Source organism: Misgurnus anguillicaudatus, chromosome 25, assembly GCF_027580225.2.
Source record: "Misgurnus anguillicaudatus chromosome 25, ASM2758022v2, whole genome shotgun sequence".
Taxonomy (NCBI): domain Eukaryota; kingdom Metazoa; phylum Chordata; class Actinopteri; order Cypriniformes; family Cobitidae; genus Misgurnus; species Misgurnus anguillicaudatus.
The window spans coordinates 7,549,608-7,562,569 of record NC_073361.2 but is presented as its reverse complement, the minus strand read 5'-3'; the positions used below and the strand labels follow the sequence as shown (position 1 = coordinate 7,562,569).

At 44.9% G+C, this 12,962-nt stretch overlaps 1 protein-coding gene and 32 non-coding genes across 34 annotated transcripts in view; 1 reads left to right on the top strand and 32 right to left on the bottom strand.

Annotated features, from left to right (window-relative positions):
- The window catches only part of LOC129426409 (phospholipid scramblase 2), a 61,018-nt gene that overhangs the window by 33,196 nt on the left and 14,860 nt on the right, over positions 1-12,962 (top strand). The gene's annotated exons all lie outside the window — the stretch shown is intronic.
- On the bottom strand, positions 134-205 carry trnaa-cgc (transfer RNA alanine (anticodon CGC)). The gene has a single exon. It is a non-coding gene; the product is annotated as a tRNA-Ala (tRNA).
- On the bottom strand, positions 789-860 carry trnaa-cgc (transfer RNA alanine (anticodon CGC)). Its single transcript has one exon. It is a non-coding gene; the product is annotated as a tRNA-Ala (tRNA).
- On the bottom strand, positions 992-1,063 carry trnaa-ugc (transfer RNA alanine (anticodon UGC)). Its single transcript has one exon. It is a non-coding gene; the product is annotated as a tRNA-Ala (tRNA).
- On the bottom strand, positions 1,195-1,266 carry trnaa-ugc (transfer RNA alanine (anticodon UGC)). Its single transcript has one exon. It is a non-coding gene; the product is annotated as a tRNA-Ala (tRNA).
- On the bottom strand, positions 1,399-1,470 carry trnaa-cgc (transfer RNA alanine (anticodon CGC)). Its single transcript has one exon. It is a non-coding gene; the product is annotated as a tRNA-Ala (tRNA).
- Positions 1,618-1,689, bottom strand: trnaa-ugc (transfer RNA alanine (anticodon UGC)). The gene has a single exon. It is a non-coding gene; the product is annotated as a tRNA-Ala (tRNA).
- On the bottom strand, positions 2,054-2,125 carry trnaa-cgc (transfer RNA alanine (anticodon CGC)). Its single transcript has one exon. It is a non-coding gene; the product is annotated as a tRNA-Ala (tRNA).
- On the bottom strand, positions 2,257-2,328 carry trnaa-cgc (transfer RNA alanine (anticodon CGC)). The gene has a single exon. It is a non-coding gene; the product is annotated as a tRNA-Ala (tRNA).
- trnaa-ugc (transfer RNA alanine (anticodon UGC)) lies at positions 2,460-2,531 on the bottom strand. The gene has a single exon. It is a non-coding gene; the product is annotated as a tRNA-Ala (tRNA).
- On the bottom strand, positions 2,664-2,735 carry trnaa-cgc (transfer RNA alanine (anticodon CGC)). Its single transcript has one exon. It is a non-coding gene; the product is annotated as a tRNA-Ala (tRNA).
- Positions 2,867-2,938, bottom strand: trnaa-ugc (transfer RNA alanine (anticodon UGC)). The gene has a single exon. It is a non-coding gene; the product is annotated as a tRNA-Ala (tRNA).
- trnaa-ugc (transfer RNA alanine (anticodon UGC)) lies at positions 3,288-3,359 on the bottom strand. Its single transcript has one exon. It is a non-coding gene; the product is annotated as a tRNA-Ala (tRNA).
- On the bottom strand, positions 3,724-3,795 carry trnaa-cgc (transfer RNA alanine (anticodon CGC)). Its single transcript has one exon. It is a non-coding gene; the product is annotated as a tRNA-Ala (tRNA).
- On the bottom strand, positions 5,030-5,102 carry trnaa-cgc (transfer RNA alanine (anticodon CGC)). The gene has a single exon. It is a non-coding gene; the product is annotated as a tRNA-Ala (tRNA).
- trnaa-ggc (transfer RNA alanine (anticodon GGC)) lies at positions 5,250-5,321 on the bottom strand. Its single transcript has one exon. It is a non-coding gene; the product is annotated as a tRNA-Ala (tRNA).
- Positions 5,686-5,757, bottom strand: trnaa-ugc (transfer RNA alanine (anticodon UGC)). The gene has a single exon. It is a non-coding gene; the product is annotated as a tRNA-Ala (tRNA).
- trnaa-ugc (transfer RNA alanine (anticodon UGC)) lies at positions 6,324-6,395 on the bottom strand. Its single transcript has one exon. It is a non-coding gene; the product is annotated as a tRNA-Ala (tRNA).
- On the bottom strand, positions 6,543-6,614 carry trnaa-ugc (transfer RNA alanine (anticodon UGC)). The gene has a single exon. It is a non-coding gene; the product is annotated as a tRNA-Ala (tRNA).
- Positions 6,979-7,050, bottom strand: trnaa-cgc (transfer RNA alanine (anticodon CGC)). The gene has a single exon. It is a non-coding gene; the product is annotated as a tRNA-Ala (tRNA).
- Positions 7,198-7,269, bottom strand: trnaa-ugc (transfer RNA alanine (anticodon UGC)). Its single transcript has one exon. It is a non-coding gene; the product is annotated as a tRNA-Ala (tRNA).
- Positions 7,634-7,705, bottom strand: trnaa-cgc (transfer RNA alanine (anticodon CGC)). Its single transcript has one exon. It is a non-coding gene; the product is annotated as a tRNA-Ala (tRNA).
- trnaa-ugc (transfer RNA alanine (anticodon UGC)) lies at positions 8,781-8,852 on the bottom strand. The gene has a single exon. It is a non-coding gene; the product is annotated as a tRNA-Ala (tRNA).
- Positions 8,985-9,056, bottom strand: trnaa-ugc (transfer RNA alanine (anticodon UGC)). Its single transcript has one exon. It is a non-coding gene; the product is annotated as a tRNA-Ala (tRNA).
- On the bottom strand, positions 9,204-9,275 carry trnaa-ugc (transfer RNA alanine (anticodon UGC)). The gene has a single exon. It is a non-coding gene; the product is annotated as a tRNA-Ala (tRNA).
- trnaa-cgc (transfer RNA alanine (anticodon CGC)) lies at positions 9,640-9,711 on the bottom strand. Its single transcript has one exon. It is a non-coding gene; the product is annotated as a tRNA-Ala (tRNA).
- On the bottom strand, positions 10,076-10,147 carry trnaa-ugc (transfer RNA alanine (anticodon UGC)). The gene has a single exon. It is a non-coding gene; the product is annotated as a tRNA-Ala (tRNA).
- trnae-uuc (transfer RNA glutamic acid (anticodon UUC)) lies at positions 11,165-11,237 on the bottom strand. Its single transcript has one exon. It is a non-coding gene; the product is annotated as a tRNA-Ala (tRNA).
- trnaa-ugc (transfer RNA alanine (anticodon UGC)) lies at positions 11,369-11,440 on the bottom strand. The gene has a single exon. It is a non-coding gene; the product is annotated as a tRNA-Ala (tRNA).
- trnaa-ugc (transfer RNA alanine (anticodon UGC)) lies at positions 11,572-11,643 on the bottom strand. Its single transcript has one exon. It is a non-coding gene; the product is annotated as a tRNA-Ala (tRNA).
- Positions 11,776-11,847, bottom strand: trnaa-cgc (transfer RNA alanine (anticodon CGC)). Its single transcript has one exon. It is a non-coding gene; the product is annotated as a tRNA-Ala (tRNA).
- Positions 11,995-12,066, bottom strand: trnaa-ugc (transfer RNA alanine (anticodon UGC)). The gene has a single exon. It is a non-coding gene; the product is annotated as a tRNA-Ala (tRNA).
- trnaa-cgc (transfer RNA alanine (anticodon CGC)) lies at positions 12,431-12,502 on the bottom strand. Its single transcript has one exon. It is a non-coding gene; the product is annotated as a tRNA-Ala (tRNA).

Here is a 12,962-nt window from a genome sequence, read left to right as displayed (position 1 = left end):
CAATGTGGCTAAGATGTTTAGGGCTTTTCGTCTGACTAGAGGCAAGAAGCTGAGACAAGGAACTACTATACGACTTGCAAAATAAGATGCAACAGCAACACTTACTCAGGTGTTCTTATTCCAGAAAAGCATTTGGAGATGCTGGGGATTAAACCCAGGACCTCATACATGCGAAGCATGCGCTCTACCACTGAGCTACATCCCCAGCTTGTTGAGCTCCAAAGTGGCTAAGATGTTTAGGGTTTTTCGTCTTACTAGAGGCAAGAAGGCGAGACAAGGAACTACTATACGACTTGCAAAATAAGATGCAACAGCAACACTTACTCAGGTGTTCTTATTCCAGAAAAGCAGTTGGAGATGCTGGGGATTGAACCCAGGACCTCATACATGCAAACCATGCGCTCAACCACTGAGCTACATCCCCAGCTTAATGACACCCAAAGTGGCTAAGATGTTTAGTGCTTTTCGACGGACTAGAGGCAAGAAGCGGAGACAATGTACATCTATACGACTTGCCACAGAAGATGCAACAGCAACACTTACTCAGGTGTTCTTATTCAAGAAACGCACTTGGAGATGCTGGGGATTGAACCCAGGACCTCATACATGCAAAGCATGCTTTACCACTGAGCTACATCCCCAGCTTAATGAACTCCAATGTGGCTAAGATGTTTAGGGCTTTTCGTCTGACTAGAGGCAAGAAGCGGAGACAAGGAACTACTATACGACTTGCAAAATAAGATGCAACAGCAACACTTACTCAGGTGTTCTTATTCCAGAAAAGCACTTGGAGATGCTGGGGATTGAACCCAGGACCTCACACATGCGAAGCATGCGCTCTACCACTGAGCTACATCCCCAGCTTGGTACGCTCCAAAGTGTCTAAGATGTTTAGGGTTTTTTGTCTTACTAGAGGCAAGAAGGCAAGACAAGGAACTACTATACGACTTGTAAAGCACTTACTCAGGTGTTCTTAAACCGGATAAGTACTTGGAGATGCTGGGGATTGAACCCAGGACCTCATACATGCTAAGCATGCGCTCTACCACTGAGCTACATCCCCAGCTTGATAAGCTCCAAAGTGGCTAAGATGTTTAGGGCTTTTCGTCTTACTAGAGGCAAGAAGCGGAGACAAGGAACTACTATCCGACTTGTAAAGCACTTACTCAGGTGTTCTTAAACCGGATAAGTACTTGGAGATGCTGGGGATTGAACCCAGGACCTCATACATGCAAAGCATGCGCTCTACCACTGAGCTACATCCCCATCTTAATAAGCTACAATGTGGCCAAGATGTTTAGGGCTTTTCGTCTGACTAGAGGCAAGAAGCTGAGACAAGGAACGGCTATATGACTTGTAAAGCACTTACTCAGGGGTTTCTTAAACCAGATATGTACATGGAGATGCTGGGGATTGAACCCAGGACCTCATACATGCGAAGCATGCGCTCTACCACTGAGCTCCATCCCCAGCTTGTTGAGCTCCAAAGTGGCTAAGATGTTTAGGGTTTTTCGTCTTACTAGAGGCATGAAGGCGAGACAAGGAACTACTATACGACTTGCAAAATAAGATGCAACAGCAACACTTACTCAGGTGTTCTTATTCCAGAAAAGCATTTGGAGATGCTGGGGATTGAACCCAGGACCTCATACATGCAAAGCATGCGCTGTACCACTGAGCTACATCCCCAGCTTAATGACACCCAAAGTGGCTAAGATGTTTAGTGCTTTTCGTCTGACTAGAGGCAAGAAGCGGAGACAAGGAACATCTATACGACTTGCAAAATAAGATGCAACAGCAACACTTACTCAGGTGTTCTTATTCAAGAAACGCACTTGGAGATGCTGGGGATTGAACCCAGGACCTCATACATGCAAAGCATGCTTTACCACTGAGCTACATCCCCAGCTTAATGAACTCCAATGTGGCTAAGATGTTTAGGGCTTTTCGTGTGACTAGAGGCAAGAAGCGGAGACACGGAACTTCTATACGACTTGCAAAATAAGATGCAACAGCAACACTTACTCAGGTGTTCTTATTCCAGAAAAGCACTTGGAGATGCTGGGGATTGAACCCAGGACCTCATACATGCGAAGCATGCGCTCTACCACTGAGCTACATCCCCAGCTTGGTACGCTCCAAAGTGTCTAAGATGTTTAGGGTTTTTTGTCTTACTAGAGGCAAGAAGGCAAGACAAGGAACTACTATACGACTTGTAAAGCACTTACTCAGGTGTTCTTAAACCGGATAAGTACTTGGAGATGCTGGGGATTGAACCCAGGACCTCATACATGCGAAGCATGCGCTCTACCATTGAGCTACATCCCCAGCTTGGTACGCTCCAAAGTGTCTAAGATGTTTAGGGTTTTTTGTCTTACTAGAGGCAAGAAGGCAAGACAAGGAACTACTATACGACTTGTAAGGCACTTACTCAGGTGTTCTTAAACCGGATAAGTACTTGGAGATGCTGGGGATTGAACCCAGGACCTCATACATGCAAAGCATGCGCTCTACCACTGAGCTACATCCCCATCTTAATAAGCTACAATGTGGCCAAGATGTTTAGGGCTTTTCGTCTGACTAGAGGCAAGAAGCTGAGACAAGGAACGGCTATATGACTTGTAAAGCACTTACTCAGGGGTTTCTTAAACCAGATATGTACATGGAGATGCTGGGGATTAAACCCAGGACCTCATACATGCGAAGCATGCGCTCTACCACTGAGCTACATCCCCAGCTTGTTGAGCTCCAAAGTGGCTAAGATGTTTAAGGTTTTTCGTTTTACTAGAGGCAAGAAGCGGAGACAAGGAACTACTATACGACTTGTAAGGCACTTACTCAGGTGTTCTTAAACCGGATAAGTACTTGGAGATGCTGGGGATTGAACCCAGGACCTCATACATGCAAAGCATGCGCTCTACCACTGAGCTACATCCCCATCTTAATAAGCTACAATGTGGCCAAGATGTTTAGGGCTTTTCGTCTGACTAGAGGCAAGAAGCTGAGACAAGGAACGGCTATATGACTTGTAAAGCACTTACTCAGGGGTTTCTTAAACCAGATATGTACATGGAGATGCTGGGGATTGAACCCAGGACCTCATACATGCAAAGCATGCTTTACCACTGAGCTACATCCCCAGCTTGTTGAGCTCCAAAGTGGCTAAGATGTTTAGGGTTTTTCGTCTTACTAGAGGCATGAAGGCGAGACAAGGAACTACTATACGACTTGCAAAATAAGATGCAACAGCAACACTTACTCAGGGGTTCTTATTCCAGAAAAGCATTTGGAGATGCTGGGGATTGAACCCAGGACCTCATACATGCAAAGCATGCGCTGTACCACTGAGCTACATCCCCAGCTTAATGACACCCAAAGTGGCTAAGATGTTTAGTGCTTTTCGTCTAACTAGAGGCAAGAAGCGGAGACAAGGAACATCTATACGACTTGCAAAATAAGATGCAACAGCAACACTTACTCAGGTGTTCTTATTCAAGAAACGCACTTGGAGATGCTGGGGATTGAACCCAGGACCTCATACATGCAAAGCATGCTTTACCACTGAGCTACATCCCCAGCTTAATGAACTCCAATGTGGCTAAGATGTTTAGGGCTTTTCGTGTGACTAGAGGCAAGAAGCGGAGACACGGAACTTCTATACGACTTGCAAAATAAGATGCAACAGCAACACTTACTCAGGTGTTCTTATTCCAGAAAAGCACTTGGAGATGCTGGGGATTGAACCCAGGACCTCATACATGCGAAGCATGCGCTCTACCACTGAGCTACATCCCCAGCTTGGTACGCTCCAAAGTGTCTAAGATGTTTAGGGTTTTTTGTCTTACTAGAGGCAAGAAGCGGAGACAAGCAACTTCTATACGACTTGCAAAATAAGATACAACAGCAACACTTACTCAGGTGTTCTTATTCCAGAAAAGCACTTGGAGATGCTGGGGCTTGAACCCAGAACCTCATACATGCAAAGCATGCTTTACCACTGAGCTACATCCCCATCTTAATAAGCTCCAATGTGGCTAAGATGTTTAGGGCTTTTCGTCTGACTAGAGGCAAGAAGCGGAGACAAGGAACTTCTATACGACTTGCAAAATAAGATGCAACAGCAACACTTACTCAGGTGTTCTTATTCCAGAAAAGCACTTGGAGATGCTGGGGATTGAACCGAGGACCTCATACATGCAAAGCATGCGCTCTACCACTGAGCTACATCCCCAGCTTGATAAGCTCCAAAGTGGCTAAGATGTTTAGGGTTTTTCGTCTTACTAGAGGCAAGAAGGCGAGACAAGGAACTACTATACGACTTGCAAAATAAGATGCAACAGCAACACTTACTCAGGTGTTCTTATTCCAGAAAAGCACTTGGAAATGCTGGGGATTGAACCCAGGACCTCATACATGCAAAGCATGCCGCTACCACTGAGCTACATCCCCAGCTTGATAAGCTCCAAAGTGGCTAAGATTTTTAGGGTTTTTCGTCTTACTAGAGGCAAGAAGGCGAGAAAAGGAACTACTATACGACTTGCAAAATAAGATGTAACAGTAACACTTACTCAGGTGTTCTTATTCCAGAAAAGCACTTGGAGATGCTGGGGTTGAACCCAGGACCTCATACATGCAAAGCATGCTTTACCACTGAGCTACATCCCCATCTTAATAAGCTCCAATGTGGCTAAGATGTTTAGGGCTTTTCGTCAGACTAGAGGCAAGAAGCAGAGACAAGGAACTTCTATACGACTTGCAAAATAAGATGCAACAGCAACACTTACTCAGGTGTTCTTATTCCAGAAAAGCACTTGGAGATGCTGGGGATTGAACCCAGGACCTCATACAAGCAAAGCATGCTTTACCACTGAGCTACTTCCCCAGCTTAATGAGCTCCAATGTGGCTAAGATGTTTAGGGCTTTTCGTCTGACTAGAGGCAAGAAGCTGAGACAAGGAACTACTATACGACTTGCAAAATAAGATGCAACAGCAACACTTACTCAGGTGTTCTTATTCCAGAAAAGCATTTGGAGATGCTGGGTTATTGAACCCAGGACCTCATACATGCGAAGCATGCGCTCTACCACTGAGCTATATCCCCAGCTTGTTAAGCTCCAAATTGGATAAGATGTTTAGGGTTTTTCGTCTTACTAGAGGCAAGAAGGCGAGACAAGGAACTACTATACGACTTGCAAAATAAGATGCAACAGCAACACTTACTCAGGTGTTCTTATTCCAGAAAAGCATTTGGAGATGCTGGGGATTGAACCCAGGACCTCATACATGCCAAGCATGCGCTCTACCACTGAGCTACATCCCCAGCTTAATGACACCCAAAGTGGCTAGGATGTTTAGTGCTTTTTGTCTGACTAGAGGCAAGAAGCGGAGACAAGGAACATCTATACGACTTGCAAAATAAGATGCAACAGCAACACTTACTCAGGTGTTCTTATTCAAGAAACGCACTTGGAGATGCTGGGGATTGAACCCAGGACCTCATACATGCAAAGCATGCTTTACCACTGAGCTACATCCCCAGCTTAATGAACTCCAATGTGGCTAAGATGTTTAGGGCTTTTCGTCTGACTAGAGGCAAGAAGCGGAGACAAGGAACTTCTATACGACTTGCAAAATAAGATGCAACAGCAACACTTACTCAGGTGTTCTTATTCCAGAAAAGCACTTGGAGATGCTGGGGATTGAACCCAGGACCTCATACATGCGAAGCATGCGCTCTACCACTGAGCTACATCCCCAGCTTGGTACGCTCCAAAGTGGCTAAGATGTTTAGGGTTTTTTGTCTTACTAGAGGCAAGAAGCGGAGACAAGCAACTTCTTTACGACTTGCAAAATAAGATACAACAGCAACACTTACTCAGGTGTTCTTATTCCAGAAAAGCACTTGGAGATGCTGGGGATTGAACTCAGGACCTCATACATGCAAAGCATGCTTTACCACTGAGCTACATCCCCATCTTAATAAGCTCCAATGTGGCTAAGATGTTTAGGGCTTTTCGTGTGACTAGAGGCAAGAAGCGGAGATAAGGAACTTCTCTAGACTTGCAAAATAAGATGAAACAGCAACACTTACTCAGGTGTTCTTATTCCAGAAAAGCACTTGGAGATGCTGGGGATTGAACCCAGGACCTCATACATGCAAAGCATGCGCTCTACCAGTGAGATACATCCCCAGCTTGATAAGCTCCAAAGTGGCTAAGATGTTTAGGGTTTTTTGTCCTACTAGAGGCAAGAAGGCGAGACAAGGACCTACTATACGACTTGTAAAGCACTTACTCAGGTGTTCTTTAACCGGATAAGTACTTGGAGATGCTGGGGATTTAACCCAGGACATCATACATGCAAAGCATGCGCTCTACCACTGAGCTACATCCCCAGCCTGATAAGCTCCAAAGTGGCTAAGATGTTTAGGGTTTTTCGTCTTACTAGAGGCAAGAAGGCGAGACAAGGAACTACTATACGACTTGCAAAATAAGATGCAACAGCAACACTTACTCAGGTGTTCTTATTCCAGAAAAGCACTTGGAGATGCTGGGGATTGAACCCAGGACCTCATACATGCAAAGCATGCGCTCTACCACTGAGCTACATCCCCAGCTTGGCACACTCCAAAGTGTCTAAGATGTTTAGGGCTTTTCGTCTTACTAGAGGCAAGAAGGCGAGACAAGGAACTACTATACGACTTGCAAAATAAGATGCAACAGCAACACTTACTCAGGTGTTCTTATTCCAGAAAAGCACTTGGAGATGCTGGGGATTGAACGCAGGACCTCATACAAGCAAAGCATGCTTTTCCACTGAGCTACTTCCCCAGCTTAATGAGCTCCAATGTGGCTAAGATGTTTAGGGCTTTTCGTCTGACTAGAGGCAAGAAGCTGAGACAAGGAACTACTATACGACTTGCAAAATAAGATGCAACAGCAACACTTACTCAGGTGTTCTTATTCCAGAAAAGCATTTGGAGATGCTGGGGATTAAACCCAGGACCTCATACATGCGAAGCATGCGCTCTACCACTGAGCTACATCCCCAGCTTGTTGAGCTCCAAAGTGGCTAAGATGTTTAGGGTTTTTCGTCTTACTAGAGGCAAGAAGGCGAGACAAGGAACTACTATACGACTTGCAAAATAAGATGCAACAGCAACACTTACTCAGGTGTTCTTATTCCAGAAAAGCATTTGGAGATGCTGGGGATTGAACCCAGGACCTCATACATGCAAAGCATGCGCTCTACCACTGAGCTACATCCCCAGCTTTATGACACCCAAAGTGGCTAAGATGTTTAGTGCTTTTCGTCTGACTAGAGGCAAGAAGCGGAGACAAGGAACCTCTATACGACTTGCAAAATAAGATGCAACAGCAACACTTACTCAGGTGTTCTTATTCAAGAAACGCACTTGGAGATGCTGGGGGTTGAACCCAGGACCTCATACATGCAAAGCATGCTTTACCACTGAGCTACATCCCCAGCTTAATGAACTCCAATGTGGCTAAAATGTTTAGGGCTTTTCGTCTGACTAGAGGCAAGAAGTGGAGACAAGGAACTTCTATACGACTTGCAAAATAAGATGCAACAGCAACACTTACTCAGGTGTTCTTATTTCAGAAAAGCACTTGGAGATGCTGGGGATTGAACCCAGGACCTCATACATGCGAAGCATGCGCTCTACCACTGAGCTACATCCCCAGCTTGGTACGCTCCAAAGTGTCTAATATGTTTAAGGTTTTTTTTCTTACTATATGCAATAAGGCAAGACAAGGAACTACTATACGACTTGTAAAGCACTTACTCAGGTGTTCTTAAACCGGATAAGTACTTGGAGATGCTGGGGATTGAACCCAGGACCTCATACAAGCAAAGCATGCTTTACCACTGAGCTACTTCCCCAGCTTGATAAGCTCCAAAGTGGCTAAGGGGCTTTTTACACCTGGTCACTTCATGCGTTTTCTCTGATCGGATAGCTATCTGATCGTAAAAAGACAAGGTGTAAATGCCCTCTGAAACGATTTCGAGACGGATTTAAATCCGATCGCTCAAACCACTTCAGGAGGTGGTCTGGGACGCATTTCAAAGAAGTGTAAATGCATCTGGTTGATGAAACCACATACGTCGCGCTTTACTCCTCCCAAACGTAAACACGTCACTCGCAGGTAAGCTGGAAGAGCGCCAAACAAACAAAGATGACACGCCTATTGCTTTATGGAGTGATGACAGCGGGTAAAAAAGCTTCCTAGAATCAATATAAGAGTCTAATGACAAACTGTAATGATATTAAACAAAGAAATAAAACTTTAAGAGAGTTTTGTGAATGCTTTTCCCGTCATGGACCTGCATTAAATCACCGCGCTGTCACTTTCCTGCTGTGCTGTACTGCGTGCTTCAGCTCATGAGCAAGGAGAAACGCGCGTCCCCTGCCCAACATACAGTAAAACATACAATAAGTGCTGCATATTGATGCATAACGTCATCTTAAGTTTTTTACGGCGGAGTAATAAATAGTGTATTTGCATTTTGGGCGGGAGTAAACGATCGGATTCATATCTGTTTTGCCAAGACGCATTTATGTGGCCAAATGTAAATGGAACAGTTTTGACAGATCGGATGGCTGTCCGATCGGGGAGAACACATGAGGTGACCAGGTGTGGAAAGGCCCTTAGATGTTTAAGGTTTTTCGTTTTACTAGAGGCAAGAAGCGGAGACAAGGAACTACTATACGACTTGTAAGGCACTTACTCAGGTGTTCTTAAACCGGATAAGTACTTGGAGATGCTGGGGATTGAACCCAGGACCTCATACATGCAAAACATGCGCTCTACCACTGAGCTACATCCCCATCTTAATAAGCTACAATGTGGCCAAGATGTTTAGGGCTTTTCGTCTGACTAGAGGCAAGAAGCTGAGACAAGGAACGGCTATATGACTTGTAAAGCACTTACTCAGGGGTTTCTTAAACCAGATATGTACATGGAGATGCTGGGTATTGAACCCTGGACCTCATACATGCGAAGCATGCGCTCTACCACTGAGCTACATCCCCAGCTTGTTGAGCTCCAAAGTGGCTAAGATGTTTAGGGTTTTTCGTCTTACTAGAGGCATGAAGGCGAGACAAGGAACTACTATACGACTTGCAAAATGAGATGCAACAGCAACACTTACTCAGGTGTTCTTATTCCAGAAAAGCATTTGGAGATGCTGGGGATTGAACCCAGGACCTCATACATGCAAAGCATGCGCTGTACCACTGAGCTACATCCCCAGCTTAATGACACCCAAAGTGGCTAAGATGTTTAGTGCTTTTCGTCTGACTAGAGGCAAGAAGCGGAGACAAGGAACATCTATACGACTTGCAAAATAAGATGCAACAGCAACACTTACTCAGGTGTTCTTATTCAAGAAACGCACTTGGAGATGCTGGGGATTGAACCCAGGACCTCATACATGCAAAGCATGCTTTACCACTGAGCTACATCCCCAGCTTAATGAACTCCAATGTGGCTAAGATGTTTAGGGCTTTTCGTGTGACTAGAGGCAAGAAGCGGAGACACGGAACTTCTATACGACTTGCAAAATAAGATGCAACAGCAACACTTACTCAGGTGTTCTTATTCCAGAAAAGCACTTGGAGATGCTGGGGATTGAACCCAGGACCTCATACATGCGAAGCATGCGCTCTACCACTGAGCTACATCCCCAGCTTGGTACGCTCCAAAGTGTCTAAGATGTTTAGGGTTTTTTGTCTTACTAGAGGCAAGAAGCGGAGACAAGCAACTTCTATACGACTTGCAAAATAAGATACAACAGCAACACTTACTCAGGTGTTCTTATTCCAGAAAAGCACTTGGAGATGCTGGGGATTGAACCCAGAACCTCATACATGCTAAGCATGCTTTACCACTGAGCTACATCCCCATCTTAATAAGCTCCAATGTGGCTAAGATGTTTAGGGCTTTTCGTCTGACTAGAGGCAAGAAGCGGAGACAAGGAACTTCTATACGACTTGCAAAATAAGATGAAACAGCAACACTTACTCAGGTGTTCTTATTCCAGAAAAGCTCTTGGAGATGCTGGGGATTGAACCCAGGACCTCATACATGCAAAGCATGCGCTCTACCACTGAGCTACATCCCCAGCTTGATAAGCTCCAAAGTGGCTAAGATGTTTAGGGTTTTTCGTCTTACTAGAGGCACGAAGATGAGACAAGGAACAACTATACGACTTGCAAAATAAGATGCAACAGCAACACTTACTCAGGTGTTCTTATTCCAGAAAAGCACTTGGAGATGCTGGGGATTGAACGCAGGACCTCATACATGCAAAGCATGCGCTCTACCACTGAGCTACATCCCCAGCTTGGCACGCTCCAAAGTGTCTAAGATGTTTAGGGCTTTTCGTCTTACTAGAGGCAAGAAGGCGAGACAAGGACCTACTATACGACTTGCAAAATAAGATGCAACAGCAACACTTACTCAGGTGTTCTTATTCCAGAAAAGCACTTGGAGATGCTGGGGATTGAACCCAGGACCTCATACATGCAAAGCATGCCGCTACCACTGAGCTACATCCCCAGCTTGATAAGCTCCAAAGTGGCTAAGATTTTTAGGGTTTTTCGTCTTACTAGAGGCAAGAAGGCGAGAAAACGAACTACTATACGACTTACAAAATAAGATGCAACAGTAACACTTACTCAGGTGTTCTTATTCCAGAAAAGCACTTGGAGATGCTGGGGTTGAACCCAGGACCTCATACATGCAAAGCATGCTTTACCACTGAGCTACATCCCCATCTTAATAAGCTCCAATGTGGCTAAGATGTTTAGGGCTTTTCGCCTGACTAGAGGCAAGAAGCAGAGACAAGGAACTTCTATACGACTTGCAAAATAAGATGCAACAGCAACACTTACTCAGGTGTTCTTATTCCAGAAAAGCACTTGGAGATGCTGGGGATTGAACCCAGGACCTCATACAAGCAAAGCATGCTTTACCACTGAGCTACTTCCCCAGCTTAATGAGCTCCAATGTGGCTAAGATGTTTAGGGCTTTTCGTCTGACTAGAGGCAAGAAGCTGAGACAAGGAACTACTATACGACTTGCAAAATAAGATGCAACAGCAACACTTACTCAGGTGTTCTTATTCCAGAAAAGCATTTGGAGATGCTGGGTTATTGAACCCAGGACCTCATACATGCGAAGCATGCGCTCTACCACTGAGCTACATCCCCAGCTTGTTGAGCTCCAAAGTGTCTAAGATGTTTAGGGTTTTTTGTCTTACTAGAGACAAGAAGGCAAGACAAGGAACTACTATACGACTTGTAAAGCACTTACTTAGGTGTTCTTAAACCGGATAAGTACTTGGAGATGCTGGGGATTGAACCCAGGACCTCATACATGCTAAGCATGCCCTCTACCACTGAGCTACATCCCCAGCTTGATAAGCTCCAAAGTGGCTAAGATGTTTAAGGTTTTTCGTTTTACTAGAGGCAAGAAGCGGAGACAAGGAACTACTATACGACTTGTAAGGCACTTATTCAGGTGTTCTTAAGCCGGATAAGTACTTGGAGATGCTGGGGATTGAACCCAGGACCTCATACATGCAAAGCATGCGCTCTACCAATGAGCTACATCCCCATCTTAATAAGCTACAATGTGGCCAAGATGTTTAGGGCTTTTCGTCTGACTAGAGGCAAGAAGCTGAGACAAGGAACGGCTATATGACTTGTAAAGCACTTACTCAGGGGTTTCTTAAACCAGATATGTACATGGAGATGCTGGGGATTGAACCCAGGACCTCATACATGCGAAGCATGCGCTCTACCACTGAGCTACATCCCCAGCTTGTTGAACTCCAAAGTGGCTAAGATGTTTAGGGTTTTTCGTCTTACTAGAGGCATGAAGGCGAGACAAGGAACTACTATACGACTTGCAAAATAAGATGCAACAGCAACACTTACTCAGGTGTTCTTATTCCAGAAAAGCATTTGGAGATGCTGGGGATTGAACCCAGGACCTCATACATGCAAAGCATGCGCTGTACCACTGAGCTACATCCCCAGCTTAATGACACCCAAAGTGGCTAAGATGTTTAGTGCTTTTCGTCTGACTAGAGGCAAGAAGCGGAGACAAGGAACATCTATACGACTTGCAAAATAAGATGCAACAGCAACACTTACTCAGGTGTTCTTATTCAAGAAACGCACTTGGAGATGCTGGGGATTGAACCCAGGACCTCATACATGCAAAGCATGCTTTACCACTGAGCTACATCCCCAGCTTAATGAACTCCAATGTGGCTAAGATGTTTAGGGCTTTTCGTGTGACTAGAGGCAAGAAGCGGAGACACGGAACTTCTATACGACTTGCAAAATAAGATGCAACAGCAACACTTACTCAGGTGTTCTTATTCCAGAAAAGCACTTGGAGATGCTGGGGATTGAACCCAGGACCTCATACATGCGAAGCATGCGCTCTACCACTGAGCTACATCCCCAGCTTGGTACGCTCTAAAGTGTCTAAGATGTTTAGGGTTTTTTGTCTTACTAGAGGCAAGAAGCGGAGACAAGCAACTTCTATACGACTTGCAAAATAAGATACAACAGCAACACTTACTCAGGTGTTCTTATTCCAGAAAAGCACTTGGAGATGCTGGGGATTGAACCCAGAACCTCATACATGCTAAGCATGCTTTACCACTGAGCTACATCCCCATCTTAATAAGCTCCAATGTGGCTAAGATGTTTAGGGCTTTTCGTCTGACTAGAGGCAAGAAGCGGAGACAAGGAACTTCTATACGACTTGCAAAATAAGATGAAACAGCAACACTTACTCAGGTGTTCTTATTCCAGAAAAGCACTTGGAGATGCTGGGGATTGAACCCAGGACCTCATACATGCAAAGCATGCGCTCTACCAGTGAGATACATCCCCAGCTTGACAAGCTCCAAAGTGGCT